The 24,789-nt window shown below is 49.8% G+C and overlaps 1 pseudogene; it reads left to right on the top strand.

Annotated features, from left to right (window-relative positions):
• Positions 1-4,166: 4,166 nt before the first annotated feature.
• LOC144317863 (pyruvate dehydrogenase E1 component subunit beta, mitochondrial pseudogene) lies at positions 4,167-5,299 on the top strand (annotated as a pseudogene).
• The last annotated feature ends 19,490 nt before the right edge of the window (positions 5,300-24,789 follow it).

Below are 24,789 nucleotides of genomic sequence, written 5' to 3'. Positions count from 1 at the left end.
GTCTCCACCAGAGACTTTTGCCAAAGGCTTCTGAGACGCAACTTAACAATGCAGACCTGGACGGTATCTCGAGGTGCAGTAGAGTGGTAATCTTGGAACCGACTGACTCAGAATACTGCTACCTTCTCACTGCGATAAACGCAGCTAGGTGAGAGATGGCTTCTAGGCCTGCTTCCTTGTGAGATCTGAGGTCAGGCACAACCCTCCGTATCCTGCCTGACTGTAGACATAGCTGCTAACATCCTTATGTTAGGTGCTGGGAGTGGTTGGGGGAATAGCATGTGTAAGCATTGGGCCGGAACTCACGTGTATGTGAGTTGAATACAGCGTTTTCCAATGGCCTTCTTCAATCAGAGTGTAGCTAGGTTCCAACTCCCATGCCCGAGTGGGTAGCAGTCATCTGTCTCCCATGCATACACACTTCTGAGAGTTGAGCTTATGGCCTGTACCTCCACATTCTGCCTGCAGGTACACTCCGCTTTGAAAAGGCCTAAGCCTGCTCCATGACAGAAGTGTTGGGAGAGGTAATTAGAGTCTCCGGGCTCACAAGACTAGTGCCTCCTATCTAAATCCAGCGTTTTCCTAGTAATTCCTGTGGTAGACTGGTGCTATATACTACGTTCCATATATGTGTGAATGTAGCTAACGCCTTGTCCAAAAGCATCTTACTACGGAGAGTTGAGCTCACCCTCAGTCCCTCAAATTTCCACACTGCCTGCAGAGTGAGTTTCGCACGTCTTCACCAGAAACGTTTGCCAAAGGCTTGTGAGAGGCAACTTAACAATGCAGACCTGGGCGGTATCTCCAGGTGCAGTAGAGTGGTAATCTTGGAAAGTCCTGACTCAGAATACTGCTACTTTCTCACTGTCATAAGAACGCAGCTAGGTGTGAGCTGGCTTCTAGGCATGCTTCCCTGTGAGAGCTGAGGTCAGGGCAGAACCCTCCCGCATCCTGCCTGACTGTAGACTTAGCTGCTAACATCCTTATGTTAGGTGCTGGGAGAGGTTGGGGGAATAGCATGTGTAAGCATTGGGCCTGAACTCATGTGTATGTGAGTTGAATACAGCGTTTTCCAACGGCCTTCTTCAATCAGAGTGTAGCTACGTTCCAACTCCATGTACTAGTGGCTTGCAGACAACTGCCTCCCATGCTTACTTCTGAGAGTCGAGCTTACGGCCTGTACCTCCACATCCTGCCTGCAGATACCCCTCGCTTCGAAAAGGCCTAAGCCTGCTGCGTGACGGATATGGTGGGAGAGGTAATTGGAGTGTCCAGGCACACAAGACTAGTGCCTCCAGTCTAAATCCAGCGATTTCCCAATAATTCCTGTGGTAGACTGGTGCTACATACAAAGTTCCATATGTGAGAAGGTAGCTGAACGCCTTGTCCAAAAGCATCTTACTTCTGAGAGTTGAGCTCACCCTCAGTCCCTCACAGTTCCACACTGCCTGCAGAGTGAGTTTTGCACGTCTTCACCAGAGACGTTTGCCAGAGGTTTCTGAGACAAAAGTGAAACAATACAGACCTGGACGGTATCTCCAGGTACAGTAGAGTGGTAATCTTGGAACCTCCTGGCTGAGAATACTGCTACCTTCTCACTGTCAGAAGAACGCAGCTAGTTTAGAGTTGGCTTCTAGGCATGCTTCCCTGTGGGAGCTGAGGTCAGGCAGGACCCTCCCGTATACTGACTGTCTGTAGACATAGGTCCTGGCATCCTTATGTTAGGTGCTGGAAGAGGTTGTGTGAAAAGCCTGTCGAAGTGACAGGCCCGTACTGACGTTTATCCTAGGTCAATACAGCGATTGCTAACGTCCTTGTTCAATCAGTGTGTAGCTCGCTTCTAGTTCCCCTGAGTAAGTGTCTAGCAGACATCTGCCTGCAAAGCGGACACACTTCTGAGAGTTGAACAATGGCCTCTATCCCCACATCCTGCCTTCAGGTACCCTTCACTTCTAAAAGGCCTAGTCTCGCTGCGTGACGGAAGTGTTGGGAGAGGTAATTGGAACGTCCCGGCACACAAGACTAGTGCCTCCAAGCTCAATCCAGCGTTTTCCTAGTAATTCCTGTGGAAGAGTGGTGCTACATACTAAGTTCCATAGGTGAGAAGGTAGCTGAATGCCTTGTCCAAAAGCATCTTACTTCTGAGAGTTGAGCTCACCCTCAGTCCCTCACAGTTCCACACTGCCTGCAGAGTGAGTTTCGCACGTCTTCACCAGGGTCGTTTGCCAGAGGCTTCTGAGTCACAAGGGGAACAATGCAGACCTGGACGGTGTCCTCAGGTGCAGTAGAGTGGTAATCTTGGAACCTCCTGACTCAGAATACTGCTACCTTCTCACTGCCATAAGAACGCAGCTAGTTGAAAGCTGACTTCTAGGCATGCTTCCCTGTGAGAGCTGAGGACAGGGCAGAACCCACCCGCATCCTGTCTGCCTGTAGACGTAGCTGCTAATATCCTAATATTTGGTGCTGGGAGAAGTTGTGAGAAACGCATGTGGAAGCGACAGGTCTGTACTCACGTGTATCTGTGTTGAATATGGCGATGTCCAATGGCCTTCTTTATTCAGTGTAGGTAGGTTCTTTTTTTTTATTAATTTATTTATTTAGGTAGTCACACACACACAAAGAGAGAGAGAGATAGAGAGTCAGAGACCTAGGCAGAGGGAGAAGTAGGCTCCATGCACCGGGAGCCCGATGTGGGATTCAATCCCGGGTCTCCAGGATTGCGCCCTGGCCAAAGGCAGGCGCTAAACCCCTGCACCACCCAGGGATCCCTGTCGCTAGGTTCTAACTCCCTTATATGAGTGGATAGCAGACATCTACCTCCCAGGCATACACACTTCTGAGAGTTGAGCTTATGGCCTGTACCTCCCACATCCTGCCTGCAGGTACACTTCGCTCTTAACAAGCCTAGGCTCGATGCGTTACTGAAGAGTTGTGAGAGGTAAGTGCAAGGTGCCGGCCCACAAGTCTAGTGCATCCAAGCTCAATCCAGCGACTTCCTAGTAATTCCTGTCTTAGACTGGTGCTACATACTAAGTTCCATACGTGAGAATCTAGCTGAACCCCGTGTCCAAAGGCAACTTACTTCTGAGAGTTGAGCTCACACCCAGTCCCACAGTTCCAACTGCCTGCAGAATGAGTTTCGAACATTTTGACCAGAGATGTTTGTCAGAAACTGGAGAGACGCAAGTGGAATAATGCAGGCATGGAAAGTGTCTCCAGGTGCTGTAGAGTGGTAATCTTGGAACCTCCTGACTCAGAATGCTGCTATGTTCTCACTGCCATAAGAACGCAGCTTGTTGAAACCTGGCTTCTAGGCATGTTTCGTTGTGAGAACTGATGTCAGGGCATGACCCTCCCGCATCATAACTGCCTGTAGACATAGGTCCTAGCATCCTTATGTTAGGTGTTGGCAGAGGATGTGTGAAAAGCATGTGGAAGTGACAGACTTGTACTCTCCTGTATCTCATTTCAATACAGCGATTATGAAAACGTATAATGCCTCCTCAACCTGAAAAGCAGGAAAGGATAATAAATAGCAAATATCAGATAAAAATACTTCTTTTATATTAGACACCATATTGCAAGTGCATTTAAAATTAGCAATGCAGGGATCCCTGGGTGGCGCAGCGGTTTGGCACCTGCCTTTGGCCCAGGGCGCGATCCTGGAGACCCGGGATCGAATCCCACATCGGGCTCCCGGTGCATGGAGCCTGCTTCTCCCTCTGCCTGTGTCTCTGCCTCTCTCTCTCTCTCTCTCTGTGTGACTGTCATAAATAAATTAAAAAAAATATTTAAAAAAATTAGCAATGCATAACATTTATTTCCTTGACGTTTGTCTTCCAAAGAGTTCACAGTGTTTCAGTGTCAGTTAAACCACGGGAAGAATCTCAGGGAAGAATCCTTCACATAATAACATGATCATTGGTAATAATGTCTCTCAGTTCTTTCCAAATCCATACAGATGCATTTCTTGATGAGTGACTGAGCTGTGAAGAGATGAGAAACCCTCACCCCTCAGAATTACTTGTGTCAGAATATTTTAACCATAGTACTACGGATAATAAATTATCCTTATTAACAGGAAATACGTCTCACATTGGAATCTGAGCAATCAGATGGGCAGAGAAAAACCGCTTTGACTGGCTCTTCATCTTTTAAATACAAAGGAGAGATTCATTCGGCAGCTGCTGGAAGACACGGTCAAGATGGCGGCAGTGTCTGGCCTGATGCGGAGACCCCTGGAACAGGTGTCGGGGTTGCTGAGGAGGCGCTTTCACCGGACGGCGCTGGCGGCGCTGCAGGTGACAGTTCGTGAGGCTCTAAACCAAGGTATGGATGAAGAGCTGGAAAGAGATGAGAAGGTATTTATGCTTGGGGAAGAAGTTGCCCAGTATGATGGTGCATATAAGGTTAGTCGAGGCCTGTGGAAGAAATATGGCGATAAGAGAATCATAGATACTCCCATATCTGAGATGGGCTTTGCTGGAATTGCCGTGGGTGCAGCTATGGCTGGGTTGAGGCCCATCTGTGAATTTATGACCTTCAATTTCTCTATGCAAGCCATTGACCAAGTTATAAATTCAGCTGCCAAGACCTACTACATGTCGGGGGGCCTTCAGCCTGTGCCTATAGTCTTCAGGGGCCCAATGGTGCCTCAGCAGGCGTGGCTGCCCAACACTCCCAGTGCTTTGCTGCCTGGTATGGGCACTGCCCAGGCTTAAAGGTGGTCAGCCCCTGGAATTCAGAGGATGCAAAAGGACTTATTAAATCAGCCATTCGGGATAATAATCCAGTGGTGGTGCTAGAGAACGAACTGATGTATGGAGTTCCTTTTGAATTTCCCTCCGAAGCTCAGTCAAAAGATTTTCTGATTCCCATTGGAAAAGCCAAAATAGAAAGGCAAGGTACACACATAACCGTAGTTGCTCATTCAAGACCTGTGGGCCACTGCTTAGAAGCTGCAACAGTGTTATCCAAAGAGGGTATTGAATGTGAGGTGATAAATATGTGAACCATCAGACCAATGGACATTGAAACAATAGAAGCCAGTGTCATGAAGACCAATCATCTCATAACTGTGGAAGGAGGCTGGCCACAGTTTGGAGTAGGAGCTGAAATTTGTGCCAGGATTATGGAAGGCCCTGCATTCAATTTCCTGGATGCTCCTGCAGTTCCTGTCACTGGTGCTGATGTCCCTATGCCTTATGCAAAGATTCTAGAAGACAACTCTGTACCTCAGGTTAAAGACATCATATTTGCAATAAAGAAAACATTAAATATCTAGTTTGGACTTGAATTTCAAGTCATTGGGATTTACTTAAAATACTTTCTGACAGTTCACCTGAATTGTACTGTAAGACCTTATGATTCATAAAGCTATCTCTAAAGCAACATCACAGATGTTTTTGTACTTGGAAGAAGTTTAAATGTGCTTGTATGTGGAAAAACTCTCCTCTCCTGCCCTAGACTCCATTGGGGGGGGGGTTTGGTCTGTTACAGTTATGTTCTTTGAATAAGGCTAACTTAAAATTTTACCCTCTCACAAGGACAAGGTCTGAACATGGCAGAGTTCTGCAGAAAGATATATCCAAAAATGACAACTTGTATGTAAAGATAAAAGCTATTATCTACATTTACTGTTTGATTGTTTTGTTTTGTTTTGTTTTTTTTTGATTGTTTTGATAAGGAATAAAAGAATTCCTAACTATGAAAAAAAATAAATAAATACAAAGGAGAACTTTTCTATGTACAAAGTCAGTTTTCAAGATAGCCTTAGGGAATAAGAGTCTGCAGCATGGAATCTCACTGCACAGCCACCCAGGAGGCCCGTGCTCCAGGTCTTCTTGATCCCAAATCCCTGGGCCTGTCCCCCAACACATGCTAGCACCAGAGGTCATTTGCAATTGCTCTCTTAGGAGCTCTGGGGAAGGGGGAAGAGGCTAGATAAGATGGGACATGTGGAAGCCAAGAAAATTAAGGCCATTCCACTTTATGTTCAGCGTTAGCACATGTCCAGCCATCCCAGGCCCCTGTGAATAAGAGCTGAAATTTACATTACTTCAGTTACAGGAAAAAAAACAAAAGTTTACAGCTTAATGTCCTAGAAAGCCCCACATTACAATAAAAACTGAGCCCAAGCCAAGGGCAGGAAGACCCTATTAGAATAAGAACAGAGCTCAATGCCCTCCAAGGCCCCATATCAAATGTAAACAGAACTTGAAGAATTGCTCCAGCCCTTCTGGAGGTCCCTGAGACCAGCCCTTAAAACTAAGCTAAAAACAAAAAACAAAAAACTAAACTAAGCTAAAACCCACCTCAGGGTCTAAGTCTCTGCTCCGCCCTGTCGGGTATACTTGGACGCAAGCTCGAGTTGGTAAATCAACCCTCCTGTGTTTGAATCGTTGTCGGCTCCTTAGTGGTTTCTTGGATTCACAATCTTGAGCACAACACCCCCATGTCCCCTCCCCACTTCGGCTGACCCCCTGTCCCCTCCCACCCAGGCTGACCCTCAGTCACCTCCCCGCCCACAACAGCTGGGCACAGGCCCTCACAGAGGTCCCATGGGCATGGTGCACACTGCCGCCATCCCCGGCCTCCCAGGGGAAGGAAGGAGGTTTTGGCAGGACACACTCCCATGGTGGCCCCAGGGCTCCCTGCCCAGGACGGCAGCTGGTGACAGGTCGGGGTCTGTGTCCCTGATGCCGGCTCCTCCTCCCCGGTTTTCCCGCAGGAAATGAAGGAGGAGGCCCTGGTCTCCTCCAGGGACATCACGCAGATAGGCCTGGACGTCAACAGGACGTTCGGCAGCCACACCATGTTTTGGGACCGCTACGGGGTCGGGTGAGGCTCCTGGGTCGGGGGGGGTGGTTCGGGGCCCCAGGGAGGCCCTGGGGCTTCTGGGTAGGAAACACAGGGCTTCTGAGGCCGGGGGTAGCAACAGCAGCCAACAACACACCGCCGTACGGTAAGGTGCTGGGGATGACCCCTGTGCCCCCACACCCGGAGTTCGGGGATGAGGAGGCCACTAGGATGGGGCCTCCAGGGGTTGCCATGTGAGCTGAACTCCAAAGGGTTGAGGGACAGCCGCCTGAAAGGCAAGGGGCTGGGGTGGGGGCCGTGGGGGACAGTAAGGGGACCTGGGGGCCAGGCAGCATGGCCGTGGCTGGAGCAGGACACACATCGATCCGATGAGGGCCAGACGGCTCAGGGTGACACCCACCCTCGATGCTTTATATATTTCTAAAGTCTATGCATTTCATTTGAGACAATTTGCAATTTGTAAACATACATAGTATGATGACCCCCAGATAATGCCCCCGGTCCAGCCAGGGCCATGCACTGACCATGCGGGGCCCGAGGGGCAGGTGTCACAGCAAACCCCAGACTGGGGTCGCCTTTATCTGTAAACGTCTGTGTGAGCATCTTAGAGAAAGGGGATGCCCTGTGTCCGCAGGTCCCCCATGCCATCCCCCTCATTCCCCACCTGCACACCATCCCCCTACATCATCATCCCCCATGGCATCGCCCCCATACCATCCCCCCTACACCATCCACCTCACACCCCCACACAATCCCCACCCACACTATACCCTCACACCATCCCCCCTACACCATCCCCCACACTTCACCACCATCATACCTCTGCCCCCACACCATCGGCTCCCAGCAAGGACCCGGTGCAGCTGCCCCCTGTGGGACATGCTCAGCCTCCCCGGGGTTCTCTGGACAGCTTACTCCCATCAGAGCCCTGGTGTCCCATAGAGTACCCAGGGGTTGCAGGGAAGAGGGAATGCCGGGCCCCCCGACAGGGTGGGTGCAGGTGGGTGGAGCATAGGATGCACTGTGCCCTGCCTCCTCCCACTGTCCCTCCTGGAGGGCGGCACACCCTGCACAGGACACCAGCCCCTAACCCAGAGGGACCTGGGCTGGCCTGGCCCTGGGCTCTGTGGGGGCTGGGGTGATTTGAGTCCCCCCCAGGCCCAACACAAAGACTAATGGGATCCAGCCCCCCATGGCCCTGGCCGGGCCTGGATTCTGGCTCTGGGCTGAGGGAGCCCTCTCACAGCTGGAAGTGGCCTCCTGGGCCCTGGGCGTGCCCCACAGATCCAGGTCGCTGACCTAGGGCAGCCCTGGGGATCCCGGGACACCCCAGGGTGGGGAGAGCAAGGGGTAGGCCTGTGGGCCCCACCCACACCCACAGCAGGAGGCAGGCTCCTCCAGGTGTTGGGGCCCCAGGGGGCCCAAGGCTGGGGTCCAGCTGCCCTGCGGGGACCCAGCGCAGGAGCCCATGAGCTGCAGGTCCAGGTCAGCTCTGCTGTCCTCAGAACCGTCTCTCAGGCTGAAACCTCAGGACACACGCCCCCACACAGAGTCCACACATGCTCCCAGGTGGGTGACTCCAGCCTCCGCCCCCTACCCCGTGTGATTCTTGCCCTCCCCTAAAGGACAGAAAGGTCTCCCTGCCCAGGGGAAGGCACACACCTTTGGCTCTGAGCCCGTTTGCTGTAGCAAGTCAAGAAAGTGTTGTGGTGTGAAAATGCACAGCCAGCCCATTTCTGTGTCTCCAGGAACTCTGTGCACGGGACGTGGAGAGACCCCCAGAGAGGAGGAGGGGGCACCACCCAGGCCCCAACCAGCCCCTGCAGGGGCGCCGCCAGGCACACACACAGCTGACGTCCCCACGTGAATACCAGGGGCGGCCAGACACCAGGGTCAGGACCCCACGGACTTTACTGGGACTCAGCCTGTGCCCCGCGGGCCAGGAGGGGCTGGGACAGAGTGACAGTCAGGGAGCCTCAGGTCACCAGGGTCTGTGCAAAGCGACCTAGGAGGTCTGTGCTCCCTCTGTCCTGGGGGCCTGGGCTGGCCGGGTTCCGGGGTACTTCCTCCCCTCCCCGCATCCCCGTGCCTGTGTGCCTCGGGCACAGAGGGCCTGTGGGGTGGTCAGTGTGGCCCTGGAAGGGAGGTCAGGGCAGCAGGCCCTGGTCTTGTGCCCAAGATTGCAAATAGAGAAACCACCAAGGAGCCGACACCGATGCAAACACAAGAGGGTTTATTTACAAGCTGGAACGTGGGTCTAAGTATACCTGACACAGCGGAGCAGGGACTTGGACCCCGAGACTAAGAGACATAGCAGCATTATAGGGGCCAGTGGCCCATGGGATACACAGAAAGTTGCTCAGACATGTCGGTCCACACGCAGGTGGCCGATTGAATTACATCTTACCCTATAGTATCCATTTGAGCTGGCCTATTACTTTGGTCAGAATTGACGCACAGTTTTGGCGGGCACAAAGCAGGGTTACATTGTTATGGGCCGATTTCTGAGTAGGGCATGCCCAAAAGCTTGACTAGGTGGGGCAGCACCTTAAGCAATAAGCAGTTTATGTAGGGGTCATACAGGGGGTGACAGGTGTAGCACAAAATGGCATCTGTCCTCCTCTGCTTGTCCAGGGGTAAGGGATTTTTGTTAAATTTCCTGGGTCACGCATTCCCTCCATTTTCAGAGGATCCTATGCAGGATCCAATCAAGGGTCCAGGTTGCTCTTAGAGTGAGCCAGGTGGAATGATTTTTTTTATGTTTTTTTTTTAATTTTTATTTATTTATGATAGAGAGAAAGAGAGAGAGAGAGGGGCAGAGACCTAGGCAAAGGGAGAAGCAGGCTCCATGCACCAGGAGCCCGACGTGGGATTCGATCCTGGGTCTCCAGGATCACGCCCTGGGCCAAAGGCAGGCGCTAAACCGCTGCGCCACCCAGGGATCCCCAGGTGGAATGATTAAACCAGGATTTTAACCAACCTTGTTGCTGTTCTCGCTGCCATTTATATTCCAGCGAAGATGCAGCATTCTACGTTTAAGGCAGCACATAACCCCCCACACACACCACACACACACCCTTTGTTGTAAGAAGACTAAGTCTAATCCCTTTCTATTTTGAAGGACAACCTCAGACTAGGGAGTCTTGGAGGTGCGAAATTAGTGAGAACGGTGCACTCTTAGCTTTAGGGGATTGTCCTTGTCCGGTTGGCTTTTCCATTCTGGAACAAAATTCTTGAGAATGGTACGTGGGTCAGCTAGCTGGACGTGGGTGTAGTGGACCAGGGAGTAATCCCGTCGACCTTGAGAGCGTTGGGAGTGGTCAGGATCAGGGTGTAGGTCCCTTGCAGCGAGGTTGAAGTGTCCGGTGTTGGTATCTCCACACGTACACACGTACACCCAGTCACCTGGCCGATATCGATGGGGATCCGGGGGTGGCCCAGTCTCATAGAGGGCCCTCAGCTTAGGCCACACCTGCTCATGGGTTCATGACATTTGGAAGGAGAAAAGAAGTTGGCGACCATCAAATTCAGCAAGCACCTCAAGTTTTAAAATGGGGATAACAGGTGGAGGAAGACCGAACATGATCTTGTAGGGAGTCAGTCCCATCTTATATGGGGAGTTCCTCACCGTATATAGGGCGAAGGGGAGGAGAGTCACCCAGTCCCCGCCAGTCTCCAGGGCTAATTTAGTTAAGGTCTCCTTTAATGTTCTGTTCATCCTCTCTACCTGTCCTGAGCTCTGGGGCCTATATGCACAATCTAATTTCCAATATGCCCCAAGTACTAGTGCCACTCCCTGTGTTACCTTAGAGAAGAATCCTGGGCCCTTGTCTGACCCAATCTTAACAGGAAAACCATACCTCGGTAAGATGTCTTCCAGCAGTTTCTTGGTCACGGTCTGTGCCGTTTCAGGTTTGGTGGGAAATGCCTCTGTGCATCCTGAAAAAGTATCTACAAACACCAATAAATACCTGTATCCATATTTTCCAGGTTTTACCTCAGTGAAGTCCACTTCCCAGTAGGCTCCTGGGCGGTCCCCCCGGAGCCAGGTGCCTGGGTTAGATCCATGGGCGGTGGCATTAGTTAACTGGCATGAGTGGCAGCTTGCCACGATCTGCTCGATCTTTGCTCGAGAGTCTTTAATAGTGATCTTTGCATGTCGTATGAGGTCTTCCATCTTCCTTGTTCCCGTGTGAGTACTCCGATGCGTTTTGGATAGGACTCGCCGTCCCAGTTCCTCTGGCAAGATGATGCTGGAGTCTGTGGCCCTCCACCAGCCACACAATCACTGGGTCATAGGCAAGTGTTTGATCGAGTGTAAGTCAGCATCATTATAGTTGGGGGTGTCCGGCAGGTTCTGTTCTCCCGGATCAGGTAGCGTGGTTGCTAAGACCTGGGTCACCAAAAGGGACGCCTCCTTTGCTTTTAAATCGGCTAGCCGGTTTCCCCTGGCTACTGGTGTGTCTGCCTTTTGGTGCCCCGGACAGTGGATGATGGCTAGGGCCTTCGGCAGCCAGAGGGTCCTCAGGAGTTCAAGAATCTCCATTTTGTTTTTAACAGTCTTTGCCTCTGTTGTCAGAAGCTCTCTCTCTCTCTGTAAAGGGCTCCGTGGATGCGAGTGGTGGCAAAGGCGTACCTGCTGTCGGTGTAGATGTTTATTCGTTTACCTTCCCCCACGGTCAGCGCCTTGGCCAGTGGGATCAGTTCTGCCCATTGAGCCAACATTCAGGCTGTCAATGGCTCCGCCCAGACGGTCTCTGTCTCCGTGGTTACGGTATGGCTGCCCCCGCAAATCGGACTCCTTCTCGGACAAAACTGCTGCCGTCCGTGTACCAGGTGGCATCGGCGTTCGGCAGTGGCTGGTCCTGGAGATCAGCTCTGATTCCGTACACCTGTGCCAAAATTTCTTGACAGTCATGCAGAGGGGGGTCCCAGTCTGGGTTAGGGAGTAGCGTTGCCAGATTCAATGTTGGTGACTTAAATAAAATTCTGGTGGGGTTTAGCAGTAGGCTCTGATAATGGGTCAGATGGGCATTGCTGATCCAGCTGTCTCGGTGCTGTTTGAGTACCCCTTTAATAGCGTGTGGAGTGGTAACATGCAGTTCTTCCGGACTTTTTCTATTATAGACTCGTTCTGCTATTATCACTAAGTCCTGCAAGCTCTTCTCTCCCAGTCTCTCTACTCTTTGCAATGTCTTTTTAATGTTCAGAGCGGCCTGGTTAACAAAAGCCATGATAATTGCGGCCTTTGTTTCCGGGGCTTCTGGATTCATAGGGGTGTACTGTCTAAAAGCCTCTATTGCTCCTTCTAAGAAGGCTGCTGGACTCTCATCCTTACCCTGTCTCACATCATAGACCTTGGCCAGATTGGTAGTCTTGCACGCGGCAGCCTGGAGACCGGCCATTAGAGACTGGCGGTGGTCCTGGAGTCTCTCCTTACCTTCAGGCGAGTTGTGTGCTTTGGGGAGTAAAAACGGGTTTTAGCCGAGGAGGGGAATTCTCGATCATGTCCTGACAGGCCAGGATGTTGGGCATCTGGTCAGGGTGGCCATCTGGTTTGTCCCTGAAGTTCACGGCCTTAACCTGCAAGATAATAGGTAGGTGAAAATTTCCTTCTCGGGGCCATCCCACGTCAAAGGTTAGCCATTCTGATATGCAATAAATTTGGAATCTCTCTCTCTGTATGTCTATGCTCAGAATAAGAGCTCTTTCCCTAACATCCGAGAAGTGGGAGAGCATAAGAGACAAGGGTATGGTTTGCATCTGCCCCATTATGTCCCCCGTCCACACCAAGGCACACACAGTTATGACAGTTCACAAATAACACAGTCAAACACACAGTTAACAAGAACACAGTAACACACACCAGCACACAAACAGGTAACACAGACCAGCATGCAAACAGGTAAGAAGAACACAGTAACAGACAAACGTTCTAGTGCGGCTGCGGAGACAAGACAGAAAGTAATCCGAAGGGCTGGCAGCCAGCCCTCCTTACAGATGAGGATCCCCGTCGTCCTTACGGATGGGGACCCCCTGTCCTCCTTATGGATGAGGACCCCCGTCCTCCTTACAGATGAGGACCCCCGTCCTCCATACAGAGGAGGACCCCCGTCCTCCTTACGGATGAGGACCCCGTCCTCCATACGGATGAGGACCCCCGTCCTCCTTACAGATGAGGACCCCCGTCATCCATACAGATGAGGACCCCATCCTCCTTACATATGAGGACGCTCATCTTCCATACAGATGAGGACCTCCATCCTCCTTACAGATAGGACCTCCATCCTCCAGGCAGGGGCAAGGGACGTCTCCTCAAGACTCCCGGTTGATGGCCCACCAGCGCATCCGCCTAAGCCAATGCCGACCTAATACAAATTGGAATTCCTACAGGTTAGAGCTCTTAGAGAATATGTGCGCAAAAGGTGGAAAAAGTTGGGTGCACTCACCACGCGTGAAATCCTCCGGATAAGGTCCTGGAGGTCTCTCAGATCCCGGACGAGCCCCCAAATGTTGTGGCCAAGATTGTGAATCCTAGAAACCACCGAGAAGCCGACACCAATGCAAACACAAGAGGGTTTATTCAGAAGCTGGAGCGTGGGTCTAAGTATATCCGACACAGCGGAGCAGGGACTTGGACCCCGAGACTAAGAGGCATAGCAGCTTTATAGGGGCCAGTGGCCCATGGGATACACAGAAAGTTGCTCAGACATGTCGGTCCACACGCAGGTGGCCGATTGAATTACATCTTACCCTATAGTATCCATTTGAGCTGGCCTATTACTTTGGTCAGAATTGGCGCGCAGTTTTGGTGGGCAGGAAGCAGGGTTACATTGTTATGGGCTGATTTCTGAGTAGTGTGTGCCCAAAAGCTTGACTAGGGTGGGGCAGCATCTTAAGCAATAAGCAGGTTATGTAGGGGTCATACAGGAGGTGACAGGTGTAGCACAAAATGAAACCAGTCCTGCTCTGCTTGTCCAGGAGTAGGGGATTTTTGTTAAATTTCCTGGGTCCCGGGATCCATGGGTGGCGCAGCGGTTTAGCGCCTGAGTTAGAAGACTGCTATTGTCTCACGGCCATTAGAACGCAGCTAGTTGAAAGCTGGTTACTAGGCATGCTCTCTTGTGAGAGCTGAGCTCAGGGCAGGACCCTCCCGCATCCTGCCTGCCCAAAGTCATAGCTGCTAACATCCTTAAGTGATGTTCTGGGAGAGGTTGGAGAAATGCGAGTGGAAGTGTCAGGACTGTACTCACGTGTATCTGAGTTCAATATAGCGATTGCGAACGTCCTTGTTCAATTAGAGTGTAGCTCGGGTATACCTCACCTCGATAAGTGTCTAGCAACATCGGCCTGCAAAGCATACACACTTCTGAGATTTGAGCTTATGGCCTGTACCTCCCCCATCTGACTGCCTGTGCGTTCCGCTTACACAGCATTTCGTTGTATGCGGGAGAGTAGCGGAGTGAGAACCAAGTGTCTGCCTTGTCATTTTGGCTCCCAGCGGACAGCTGCCTGCAAGGCATGCACACACCTTTGGATTGAGCTTAGGACTTGAACCTCCCACATGCTGACCGCCTTTACGCTTAGCATCCAAAGGATTTTGTTAGATACGGGATGCAAGTTTTGCGAGAGGCATATGTGTGTTAGTTCAATCCAGCAACTTCTGAGGAATTCCTCCCTCAGATGGGAGCTACCTACTAACTTCCAAACCTGAGTAGCTAGCTGAAAGCTGTCTCTCTGGGGAACTTACCTCTCAGAGTTGAGCTGAAACGTGGTCCTTCCCAGTTCCACACTGCCTGCAGATACAGTTACGTACATCCTCACTAGACATGTTTGTCAGAAGCTCATGGGACGCAAGGGGCAAGCTGCAGGCTTCAAGGTTGTGTCTCCAGGTGCAGTAAAGCGGTATTCATGGAACATCCTGAATTACAATGCTGCCACGTTCTGATGGCCATCAGAATGCAGTAAGTAGAAAGCTGGCTTCGAGGCAGGTCTCCTTTTGAAAGCTGAGCTCAGGGCAGGACCCTCCTGCATCTTGCCTGCCCATAGTCGTAGCTGCTAACGTCCTTATCTTAGGTGCTGGGAGAGGTTGGAGAAATGCAAGTGGAAGTGTCAGGATGGTACTCACGTGTATCCGAGTTCAATACAGTGATTGCCAACGTCCTTGTTCAATTAGAGTGTAGCTAGTTTCTAACTCCTATATACGAGTGGGTAGCAGACATTTGCCTCCCAGTTGTACACACTTTTGAGAGTTGAGCTTATGGCCTGTACTTCCCACATCCTGCCTGCAGGTACACTTCGCTGCTAACAGGCCTAGGCTCGATGCGTGACTGAAGTGTTGTGAGAGGTAAGTGGAAAATCCCGGCATACAAGACTAGTGCCTCCAAGCTAAATCCAGCGATTTCCTAGTAATTCCTGTCTTAGACAGGTGCTACATACTAAGTTCCATACTTGAGAAGCTAGCTGAACTCTGAGTCCAAAAGCATCTCTCTCCCGAGAGTTGAGCTCATACCTAGTCCCTCACAGTTCCACACTGCCTGCAGAATGAGTTTTGAACATCTTCACCAGAGACGTTTGTCAGAAGCTTGTGAGAAACAAGTGGAATTGTGCAGGCCTGGAAGGTGTCTCCAGGTACAGTAGAGTGGTATTCTTCAAACCTCCTAAGTTAGAAGACTGCTATGGTCTCACGGCCATTAGAACGCAGCTAGTTGAAAGCGGGCTTCTAGGCATGGTCTCTTGTGAGAGGTGAGCTCAGGGCAGGACCCTCCCGCATCCTGCCTACCCATAGTCATAGCTGCTAACTTCCTTACATTAGGTGCTAAAAGAGGTTGGAGAAATGCGAGTGGAAGTGTCAGGACTGTACACGTGTATCTGAGTTCAATATAGTGATTGCCAACATCCTTGTTCAATTAGAGTGTAGCTCGGGTATACCTCATCTCGATAAGTGTCTAGCATTCATCAGCTTGCAAAGCATACACACTTCTGAGAGTTGAGCTTATGGCCTGTACCTCCCCCATCCTGACTGCCTGTACGTTCCGCTTCCACAGCATTTAATTGTATGCGCGAGTGTGGCGGAGTGAGAACCAAGTGTCTGCCTTGTCAATTTCGCTCCTCGCGGACAGCTGCCTCCAAGGCATGCACACTCCTTTGGTTTGAGCTTAGGACTTGAACATCCCACATGCAGACCTTCTGTAAGCTTCGCTTCAAAGGATTTCGTTCGATAGGGGCGCAAGTTTTGCGAGAGGCAAATGTGTCTCCGGTCCTCCTCTCTGGGCCTCTGTGCTCTGACAACTTGGTGGCAGCGATTGGTCTGTGTGGTGTCTGGCGATGGGATGTGGTGCTGATTGTCAGGTGCACATCTGCCTGGGAGATGCACCTGCGGGGATTAGTGACGGGTTGGGCGTCAGCACCTCTGGCCTCCAGCGGGCAGTGCTGTGCTGCTCCCTGAGACTCCGGTCTGATGGGGAGGAGGCGGGTGGGGATGCTGGTCCTCTAGCTCTAGGACAGAGGATTCCGCCCCCCAGTCTGCAGGCCCACCACAGAAGAGCCGCCAAGCCCCCGGTTCCCTGCCGCTTCTCTCAGAACTCTGCTTTCACTCTGCCCGCGTCTGAGTTTCTTTTGGTTTTGTTTTTTATCTCAGACTGTTGTGCCCAAGATTGCAAATATGAGAAACCACGAAGAAGCCGATTCCGATGCAAACACACGAGGGATTATTTACAAGCTCTATCTTGTGTCCAAGTATACCCGACATTGCAGATCAGGGACTTGGACCCGAGGTAGGTTTTATCTTAGTTTTAAGGGCTGGTCTTGGGGACCTCAAGAAGGGCTGGAGCAATTCCTCTATTCTGTTTACATTTTGATATGGGGCCTTCAAGGGCATTGAGCCCTGTTCTCATTCTAATAGGGGCTTCCTGCCCTTGGCCTGGGCTCAGTTTTGATTCAATTGTGGGGCTTTCTAGGACATTAAGCTGTAAACAGCAAAGGTTCCACACATGGAACGGACGTCACACTGTCCCTATTTGCTGAAGATGCGGTACTAGAAACAGGAAACCAAAGAGCCTCCACCAAAACCTGTTAGAACTAAGGAGTGAGTTCAGTAAAGTCACGGGACACAAACTGACCCTACAAAGCAGAGTAGCCTTGCTGTGTCCCGACAATGAGCACTCAGGAAGGAAAGGAAGGACGTGAAAGCCTTCTCAGGAGCATCAAGGAGAATAAATAATGAGACTGAACCAAAGGAGCACAAGTCTTGTGCACTGAGCCATATCAGGGTCTAGGAGGCCGTCCTGGGCTCGTGGGGTGGGAGCCTCACCTTGTGAAAATATCCACAGTTCCTGAAGCCACCCTCAGTTTCATGTCATTCCTATCAAAATCATGGTGGCAGATCTTAGAAATAGGAAAAAAAACAAAACCCATAACATCCAACCCCCACAACAAATGACCCCGGACAGCAAATCAGTATTGGAGAAGCATGACAGAGTGGGACGCAGCACTTTCCTATTTCAAAAGATGTCACAGAGACACAGGATAAAGCAGTGTGGTTCTCGGGCCCCCGGCTGGCTCCGTCAGTTAAGCATCCAACTCCTGACCTCACCTCCGGTCCTGATCTCAGGGGTCGTGAGTTCCAGGCCTGTGTTGGGCCATGGACGAGGTGTGGAGCCTACTTAGACAAACCAGACCCACGGGGGTGGTCCCGGCATAAGCTGAATGAGCAAAACAGAGAGTACAGAAGGAAATGTGCTCTGATAGAACTGATTTTTTTAACTTAATTTAAACCCAATTAATTAACGTATAGCGTATTACACTTTCAGAGGAAGAATTCAGGGATTCACCAGTTGGAGATAACAGCAGTGCTCGTGACATCACGTGACCTCCTTCATGCCGGTCCCCTGTTATCCGCCCCCTCCAGCGACCCTCAGTTTGTTTCCTATCATTAAGAGTCTGTATTTCCTGCATCTGTTTTCATCTTATTTGTTTTTCCTTCCCTTTACAGTTGTTCATCTGCTTTGCTTCTTTAATTCCACCTATGAATGAAACCACACGTCATTCTCTTTTCCGAGTGAGTTACTTCACTTAACATGATCCCTTTAGTTCTATCCACATCATTGCAAATGGCAAGATTTCCTTCTCTTTGATAGCTGAGTTCCATTCCTCTCTCTATGACCACCATCTATCTCCCATCCTCTTTATCCATCATCTGGCAGAGGACACCGAGGCTCCTCCCACAGTGTGGCTACTGTGGACTCGGCTGCTGTGGACATTGGGGTGCAGGTGTCCCAAGTCTCACTGCATCTGTATCTTCAGAGTGAGCTCCAGGCCGTTCACCTGCAGGTTGCAGGGCGGCTCTATTTGTAACTTCCTGAGGGGCCTCCACACTGTTTCCAGGGCGGCTGCACCAACCCGCGGTCCCGCCCACAGTGGAAGAGGGTTGAGTGAGTTTTGCAGGACGTGGTAAAAGTCTGGTCCACATTTCATTTCACATCCTGTGGGCTCCAATTCCTTGTCCTTAAGTATTTCTGGGGAAGCCGGGTGTTGGGCTCCTTTTCAGTGAGATGTTTCCAAAGCTAACAGGCCCCAGATGAAGCCTGAAAGGAGGCAGGTGCAGCCCAGAGAGCACCCGCTCCCTCCTGCACAGTCTCCTGTAGCGCCTGAGCATCCCACAGGGGGCGCCTGAGCCCAGGCCCCTCCCATGGGGCACACATGTGCAGTAGGCCTCCTCTGCCTGCACTAACAGGAGCCAGCCTGTGCTGGGGAGGCCTGCAGAAGACATGGGGACGCGTCTATGCTGATGAGCTGCAGCCTCCTCAGGACCCGCGGGGAGTCTTCAGGGGGAAATTGGGCCACATTCATGCTGACAGGAACCCCGGTCTCCTCAAGACCCGCGATGAGGCTTTAGGAATATGTGGGCCCACATCCACCCTGACAGGAGCCCCTGGGCCGCCTCAGGACCCGCAGGGAGGCTTCTGGAAGATGTGGGCCCACATTCACGCTGACAGGAGCCCTGAGCACCTCAGGACCCGCAGGGAGGTTTCAGGAAATTGTGGGCCCGCATCCACGCTGAGAGGCGCCCCTGAGCAGCCTCACGACCCGCGGGGAGGCTTCAGGAAGAAATGGGCCTGCATCCACACTGACAGGAGTCCCTGAGCTGCCTCAGGACCTGTGGGGAGGCTTCAGGAAGATGTGGCGACGCGTTCACTCTGGCAGGAGCTCCCGGGTCCCTCAGGACATAAGATGAGGCTTCTGGAAGCTGGGGGCCGCATTCATGCTTACAGGAGCCCCAGCCTCCTCAGAACCCTCGGCGACATTTCAGGAGGATTTGGGGCCACATGGACACAGCAGGACGCTGACTTCCTCAGGACCCCTGGTGTAGACTTGGGGAAATATATGGATGCGTCCATGTGGACAGAAGACCCCAGCTTTGTCAGGGCCTTTGGTGAGGCCTAAGAAATATGTGGGTGCCACATCCACAGTGACAGGAGTCTCCAGCCTCCTCAGGACCCACTGGAAAGTTTTGGGAAGATTTAGGGCCACATCCATGCTGACAGGAGCCCCCAGCCTCCTCAGGTCTTATGGTGAGGCTTGAGGAAAATGTGGGGCCATGTCAATGCTGACAGGTACCCTGTCTTCCTCAGGACCCGCACTTTGGCTTCGGGACATAAGGGGCTGCGTGTATGCTGACAGGAGCCCACAGCCTCCTCAGGACCCGTGGTGAGTTTTCTGGGGGACGTGGGGCCATGTCCAGGGTGACAGGAGCCCCCGGCCTCCTGAGGACCTGCTGTGAGGCTTCCAGAGGATGTGAGGCATAGTCCACAGTGACAGGAGACCCAGCGTCCTCAGGACCCGCTGACTATGACTCAGGAACACGTGGGGCCACGTCGCACTCACAGGAGCCTGGCTTCCTCAGGACCCCTTGGAGGAATCTGGAGGAGCTGTTGGGGGCCACTTCCACATCAGAAGGGACTCCTCAGTACCACAGGGTAAGTGAAAGGATAGAATGAATGGTAGGGTGAGGGGAGGGGAGGAAGTTGGTGGTTAGCCTTAGGTTAGATGTTAGGGGTTAGTGATTATGCTTATGGTTACGAATTAGAGGTTAGGTGAAGCATAAGGGTATTTGTCAGTGTTATGAGTTAGGATGGGGGTTAGGGTAAGGGACAGGATTTAGTGTTAGGGTTAGGGTTTAGGCTCTAGGGATTAGGGCAGGAGGTTAGGAGTTGGGGTTAGGGTTATGGTTAGAGTTAGGGTTGGGCTTAGGTTTGCAGTTAGGGTTAGGGGTTAGGGTTGAGTTATGGTTAGGGGTCAGAGTTAGGGGTTAGAGTTAAGGGTTACAGTTAAACTTAGGGCTAGGTTTAGGGTTAGAGCGAGGGTTAGGATTAGGATAGGGGTTAGGGCTAGGGTTAGGGTTAGTGTTTGGTTACAGGTTAGGGTTAGAGTCAGGTCAGGGTCAGGGTACGGTTTTGGAAAAGGGTAAGATATAAGGTTAGGGAGTGGGTTAGGGGTTGGTTTTAGGGTACGGGTTAGGGTACAGTTTGGGGTATGAGATAGGATTAGTATTAGAGGGTTAGGGTTAGGGTACAGGTTAAGGTTAGGAATAGGATTTGAATACCTTATTTTAAGGTTAGGGTTAGAGGTTAAGTTTCGGGTTAGATTTAAGGTAGGGGTCAGAGTTAAGGAAACCTAAGTTTAGGTGAACCTACATTTAGGAGTTAGGGTGAGGGTTGGCAGAAAGGTTCAGTGAATGTGTTTTGGTCTTGGGGTTTGTGTTTGTTTTTCGATTAGTGATGGGTCTTGTTTAAGGGCTAGGTTAACATTAGGATTAAGTGTAGGGTTAGGGTTTTGTCTGTGTATGGTTAGAGTTTGGGTCTGGCATTTGCCTGCACTGGGACTCCTAGCATCTTGGGCCGTTTAGTTTTATGCACTCTATTTAGGTTTTGGGTTCAAAGATAGCCTGACTCCACCAAGTCAGTGGCCTCCCCAGAGAATCAAAATCCAGCCTTCTGATGGGGTCAGAATAGACATAGCAGGCTTCTCCCGAGCTGAGCTAAGGAGGGGATTTTTGGCTCTAAAGACTCTTTATTTGGATTTTCAGTTGCCTTTCTGATTTTATCTCTAGTGCGTACATGTTTCATCAATACTACATATTATTATTTTAAAGTTTTACTTGGGGATCCCTGGGTGGTGCCGCGGTTTGGCGCCTGCCTTTGGCCTAGGGCGCGATCCTGGAGACCCAGGATCGATTCCCACGTCGGGCTCCCGGTGCATGGAGCCTGCTTCTCTCTGCCTGTGTCTCTGCCTCTCTTTCTCTCTCTGTGACTATCATAAATAAATAAAAATTAAAAAAAAATAAAGTTTTACTTGAATTCCTGTTTGTATACACAGAATGATATAGTTTCAGGTTTACCACATAGTGATTCAACCCTTGGATACAACGCCTGGTACTGGCCACAGGTGCCCTCCACTATCCCCATCCCCTGATTCCCCATCCCCCTCACCTTCCTCTGGTATTTATTAGTTTATTCTCTGTGGTTAAGAAAGTGTTTTTTTGTTTGATTCTCTCATCCCCCCTGTGCCCCTTTGCCAGTTTGTCTGGTTTCTTAAAATTCACATGTGAATGCAATTGTATGGTATTTGGTATCTTTCTCTGACTGACTGAGTTCCTTGAGCATAAGTCCTTTCCACTTCTCCCACGTCATTGTAAATGGCTTCATTTCATCGCTTCTGATGACCCGGTGATGTCGCAGTTGGTATATTTACCACATCGTCTCTGCCTATTCATCACTCGATGGACATCTGGGCTGTATCCACATTTTGGCTGTTGTTGATAACGCTGCTACAAACACTGGGCTGCGTGTCCCACTTGGAATCTACTAAACGACTTTTGTATCCTTCGGGTAAATACCTAGCTCTGCAATTTTGGAATCGTAGGGCAGCTCTATGTTTAACTTCTTTTTTTAATTTTTTTTATGATAGTCACAGAGAGAGAGGCAGAGACACAGGCAGAGGGAGAAGCAGGCTCCGTGCACTGTGAGTCCAACGTGGGATTTGATCCCGTGTCACCAGGATCGCGACATGGGCCAAAGGCAGGTGCCAAACCGCTGCACCACCCAGGGATCCCCTATTTTTAACGTCTCTAGGACCCCCACAGTGTTTTCCACAGTGGCTGCACCTGTTCGCATGTCCACCAGGAGTGTCCGGGGGCTCCCTCTTCTCTATAGCCTCAACAACACCTGTTGTTTCTTCTGTTGTTAATTTTAGCCATTCTGACGGCTGTCAGGTGACATCTTATTGTGGTTTTCATTTGCATTTCCCTGATGATGGGTGACGCTGAGTGTCTTTCGGTGTCTGGTGGCCATCTGGATGTCTTGTCAGAGACAAAGTCCATTCATGTCTTCTGCCCATCTGCAGTTGGATAATTTGTGTTTAGGATGCTGAGATTTATATTTGATTTACGTATTTTGCATACTAACTGTTTATTGGATGTGTTGTTTACAAATATCTCCTTTCATTTTGTATGTTGCCTTTTAGCGTTGGTTGTTTCTTTCACTTTGCAGAAGCTTGTGAATTTGATGAAGTCCCAATAATATTTTTGCTTTTGTTTCCCTCAACTCAGAGGCATATCTAGAAAGAAGATCCAATGGCCAACGTCAAAGACGTTGCTGCCTATCTTTTCTTCTTTTTATGGTTTCAGGTCTCACATTTAGGTCTTTCATCCATTTTGAATTTATTTTTTATATATATGGTGTAAGAAAGTGGTCCCGTTTCATTCTTTTGCATGTGGCTGCCTGGTTTTCCCAACACTATTTGTTCTTATCCTGGGGTCAGGGTTAGGGTTTTTGAAGAGACTGTGTTTGTGCCATTGGATATTCCTTCCTGCCTTGTTGTCGATTAATGGATCATAGAGTTACAGGTTTGTATCTTGTTTCGGCATTCCATTCCATTCTATTCTATTGATCTAAGCGTCTCCTGTTGGGAGATTCTTGATTGCTGATTCAGTTTCGTTGCTGGTTATCTGTGTGTTCAAGTTTCTTATTTCTTCCTTTTTCATTTTTGCTATGTTATATATTTCCAGGAATTGATCTATTTCTTCCAGGTTCTAGGTTGCTGGCATATAATTTTTCATAATGTTCTCTTATGTTTGTATTTCTCTAGTGTTGGTTGTTATTTCTCTTATCTCATTTGTGATTTTATTTGGGTCCTTTCTCATCATTTATCTTTTTTTCTTTTTTAAAGATTTTATTTATGTATTCATGCGAGACACAGAGAGGCAGGGGTATAGGCAGGGGGAAAATGAGTCTCCATGCAGGGAGCCTGATGTGGGACATGATTCCCCAGGACCCCGGGATCATGACCTGAGCCAAAGCAGATGCTCAACCACTGAGGCACCCAGGTGCCTTGCTGATTAAATTCCTTTACTAGTTATGGGTATGTTCACATTTTCTATTTCTTCCTATTTCAGTTTTGCTCGTTTATACATTTCTAGGGATTTGTCCATTTATTCCAGGTCTCCCAGGTTGTTAGTGTATAATCTTTCATAGTATTCCCTTATAATTGTCTTATTTTTCTGGTGTTGATTGTGATCTTCTCTTCTCTCTTTTGTGATTTTATTTATTTAGTTCTTTTCTGTTTTCTTGTTGATAAGACTGGCTAGGGCTTGATCCATTTTCTTAGTTATTTTGAAGAACCAGTTCTTAGTTTCATTATTCTATTCTACTGTTTTGTTGTTTCTGTATTGTTTATTTCTGCTCTCATCTTTATTTTTCCCTTCTGTAGGCTTTAGGCTTTGTTTCCTATTCCTTTTCCAGCTCCTTTAGGTGTAGTGTTGGGTTGTGCATTGGAGACTTCTTGTTTCTTGAGGTAGGACTATATCGCTATCTACTTTCCTCTAAGGACTGTCTTTGCTACATCCTAGAGATTTGAAGAAACATGTTTTCATTTTCTTTTTTTTTAAAGATTTTATTTATTTATTCATGATAGTCACAGAGAGAGAGAGAGAGAGAGGCAGAGACACAGGCAGAGGGAGAAGCAGGCTCCATGCACCAGGAGCCCGACGTGGGATTTGATCCCGGGTCTCCAGGATCACGCCCCGGGCCAAAGGCAGGCGCCAAACCGATGCGCCACCCAGGGATCCCTTATTTTCATTTGTTTTAAATTTCCTCGTTAATTTCCTGGTTGCTCCATTCATTCTCTAGTAGGATGATCATAATCTCCAGGAATTTTTGGTCTGTCCAAATTTTTTCTTACTGTCGACCTCGAGTTTCATAGCGTCGTGGTCCGAAAATGTACATGGTGTGATACCATCCTTCTTGTACCTGTTGTACCTGTTGAGGGCTGATATGTGGTCCATGATATAATCTATTCTGGAGAATGTCCCCTGTGCACTTGAAAAGAATGTGTATTCTGCTTTAGGAAGAAATGTTCAGACTATATCTGTTGAGTCTCTTTGGTCCAGTGTGTCAAGGCTATTGTTTCCCTGTTGATTTTCTGCATAGACGATCGGTCCATTGCCATAAGTGGGTGTTAAAATCCCCTGTCATTGTATTATTATCAGTGTGTTCCTGTACGTTTGTTGTTAATTGGTTTCTATATTTCGGTACTCCCATGTTGGCAGCATAAATATGTAGTTGTTTGATCTTTTTTTAAAAATAAATTTATTTTTTATTGGTGTTCAATTGACCAACATACAGAATAAGACGCAGTGCTCATCCAGTCAAATGTCCCCCTCAGTGCCCGTCACCCATTCACCCCCACCCCCTGCCCTCCTCCCCTTCCAGCACCCCTAGTTCTTTTCCCAGAGTTAGGAGTCTTTATGATCTCTCTCCCTTTCTGATATTTCCCAAACGTTTCTTCTCCATTCCCTTATGTTCCCTTTCACTATTATTTATATTCCCTGAAGGAATGAGAACATACACTGTTTGTCCTTCTCCGATTGACTTACTTCACTCAGCATAATACCCTCCAGTTTCATCCACG

This window comes from Canis aureus, chromosome 7, assembly GCF_053574225.1.
Source record: "Canis aureus isolate CA01 chromosome 7, VMU_Caureus_v.1.0, whole genome shotgun sequence".
In the NCBI taxonomy this organism is placed as follows: domain Eukaryota; kingdom Metazoa; phylum Chordata; class Mammalia; order Carnivora; family Canidae; genus Canis; species Canis aureus.
The sequence above is the reverse complement of the archived record's forward strand: the minus strand, read 5'-3'. Positions and strand labels throughout refer to the sequence as shown.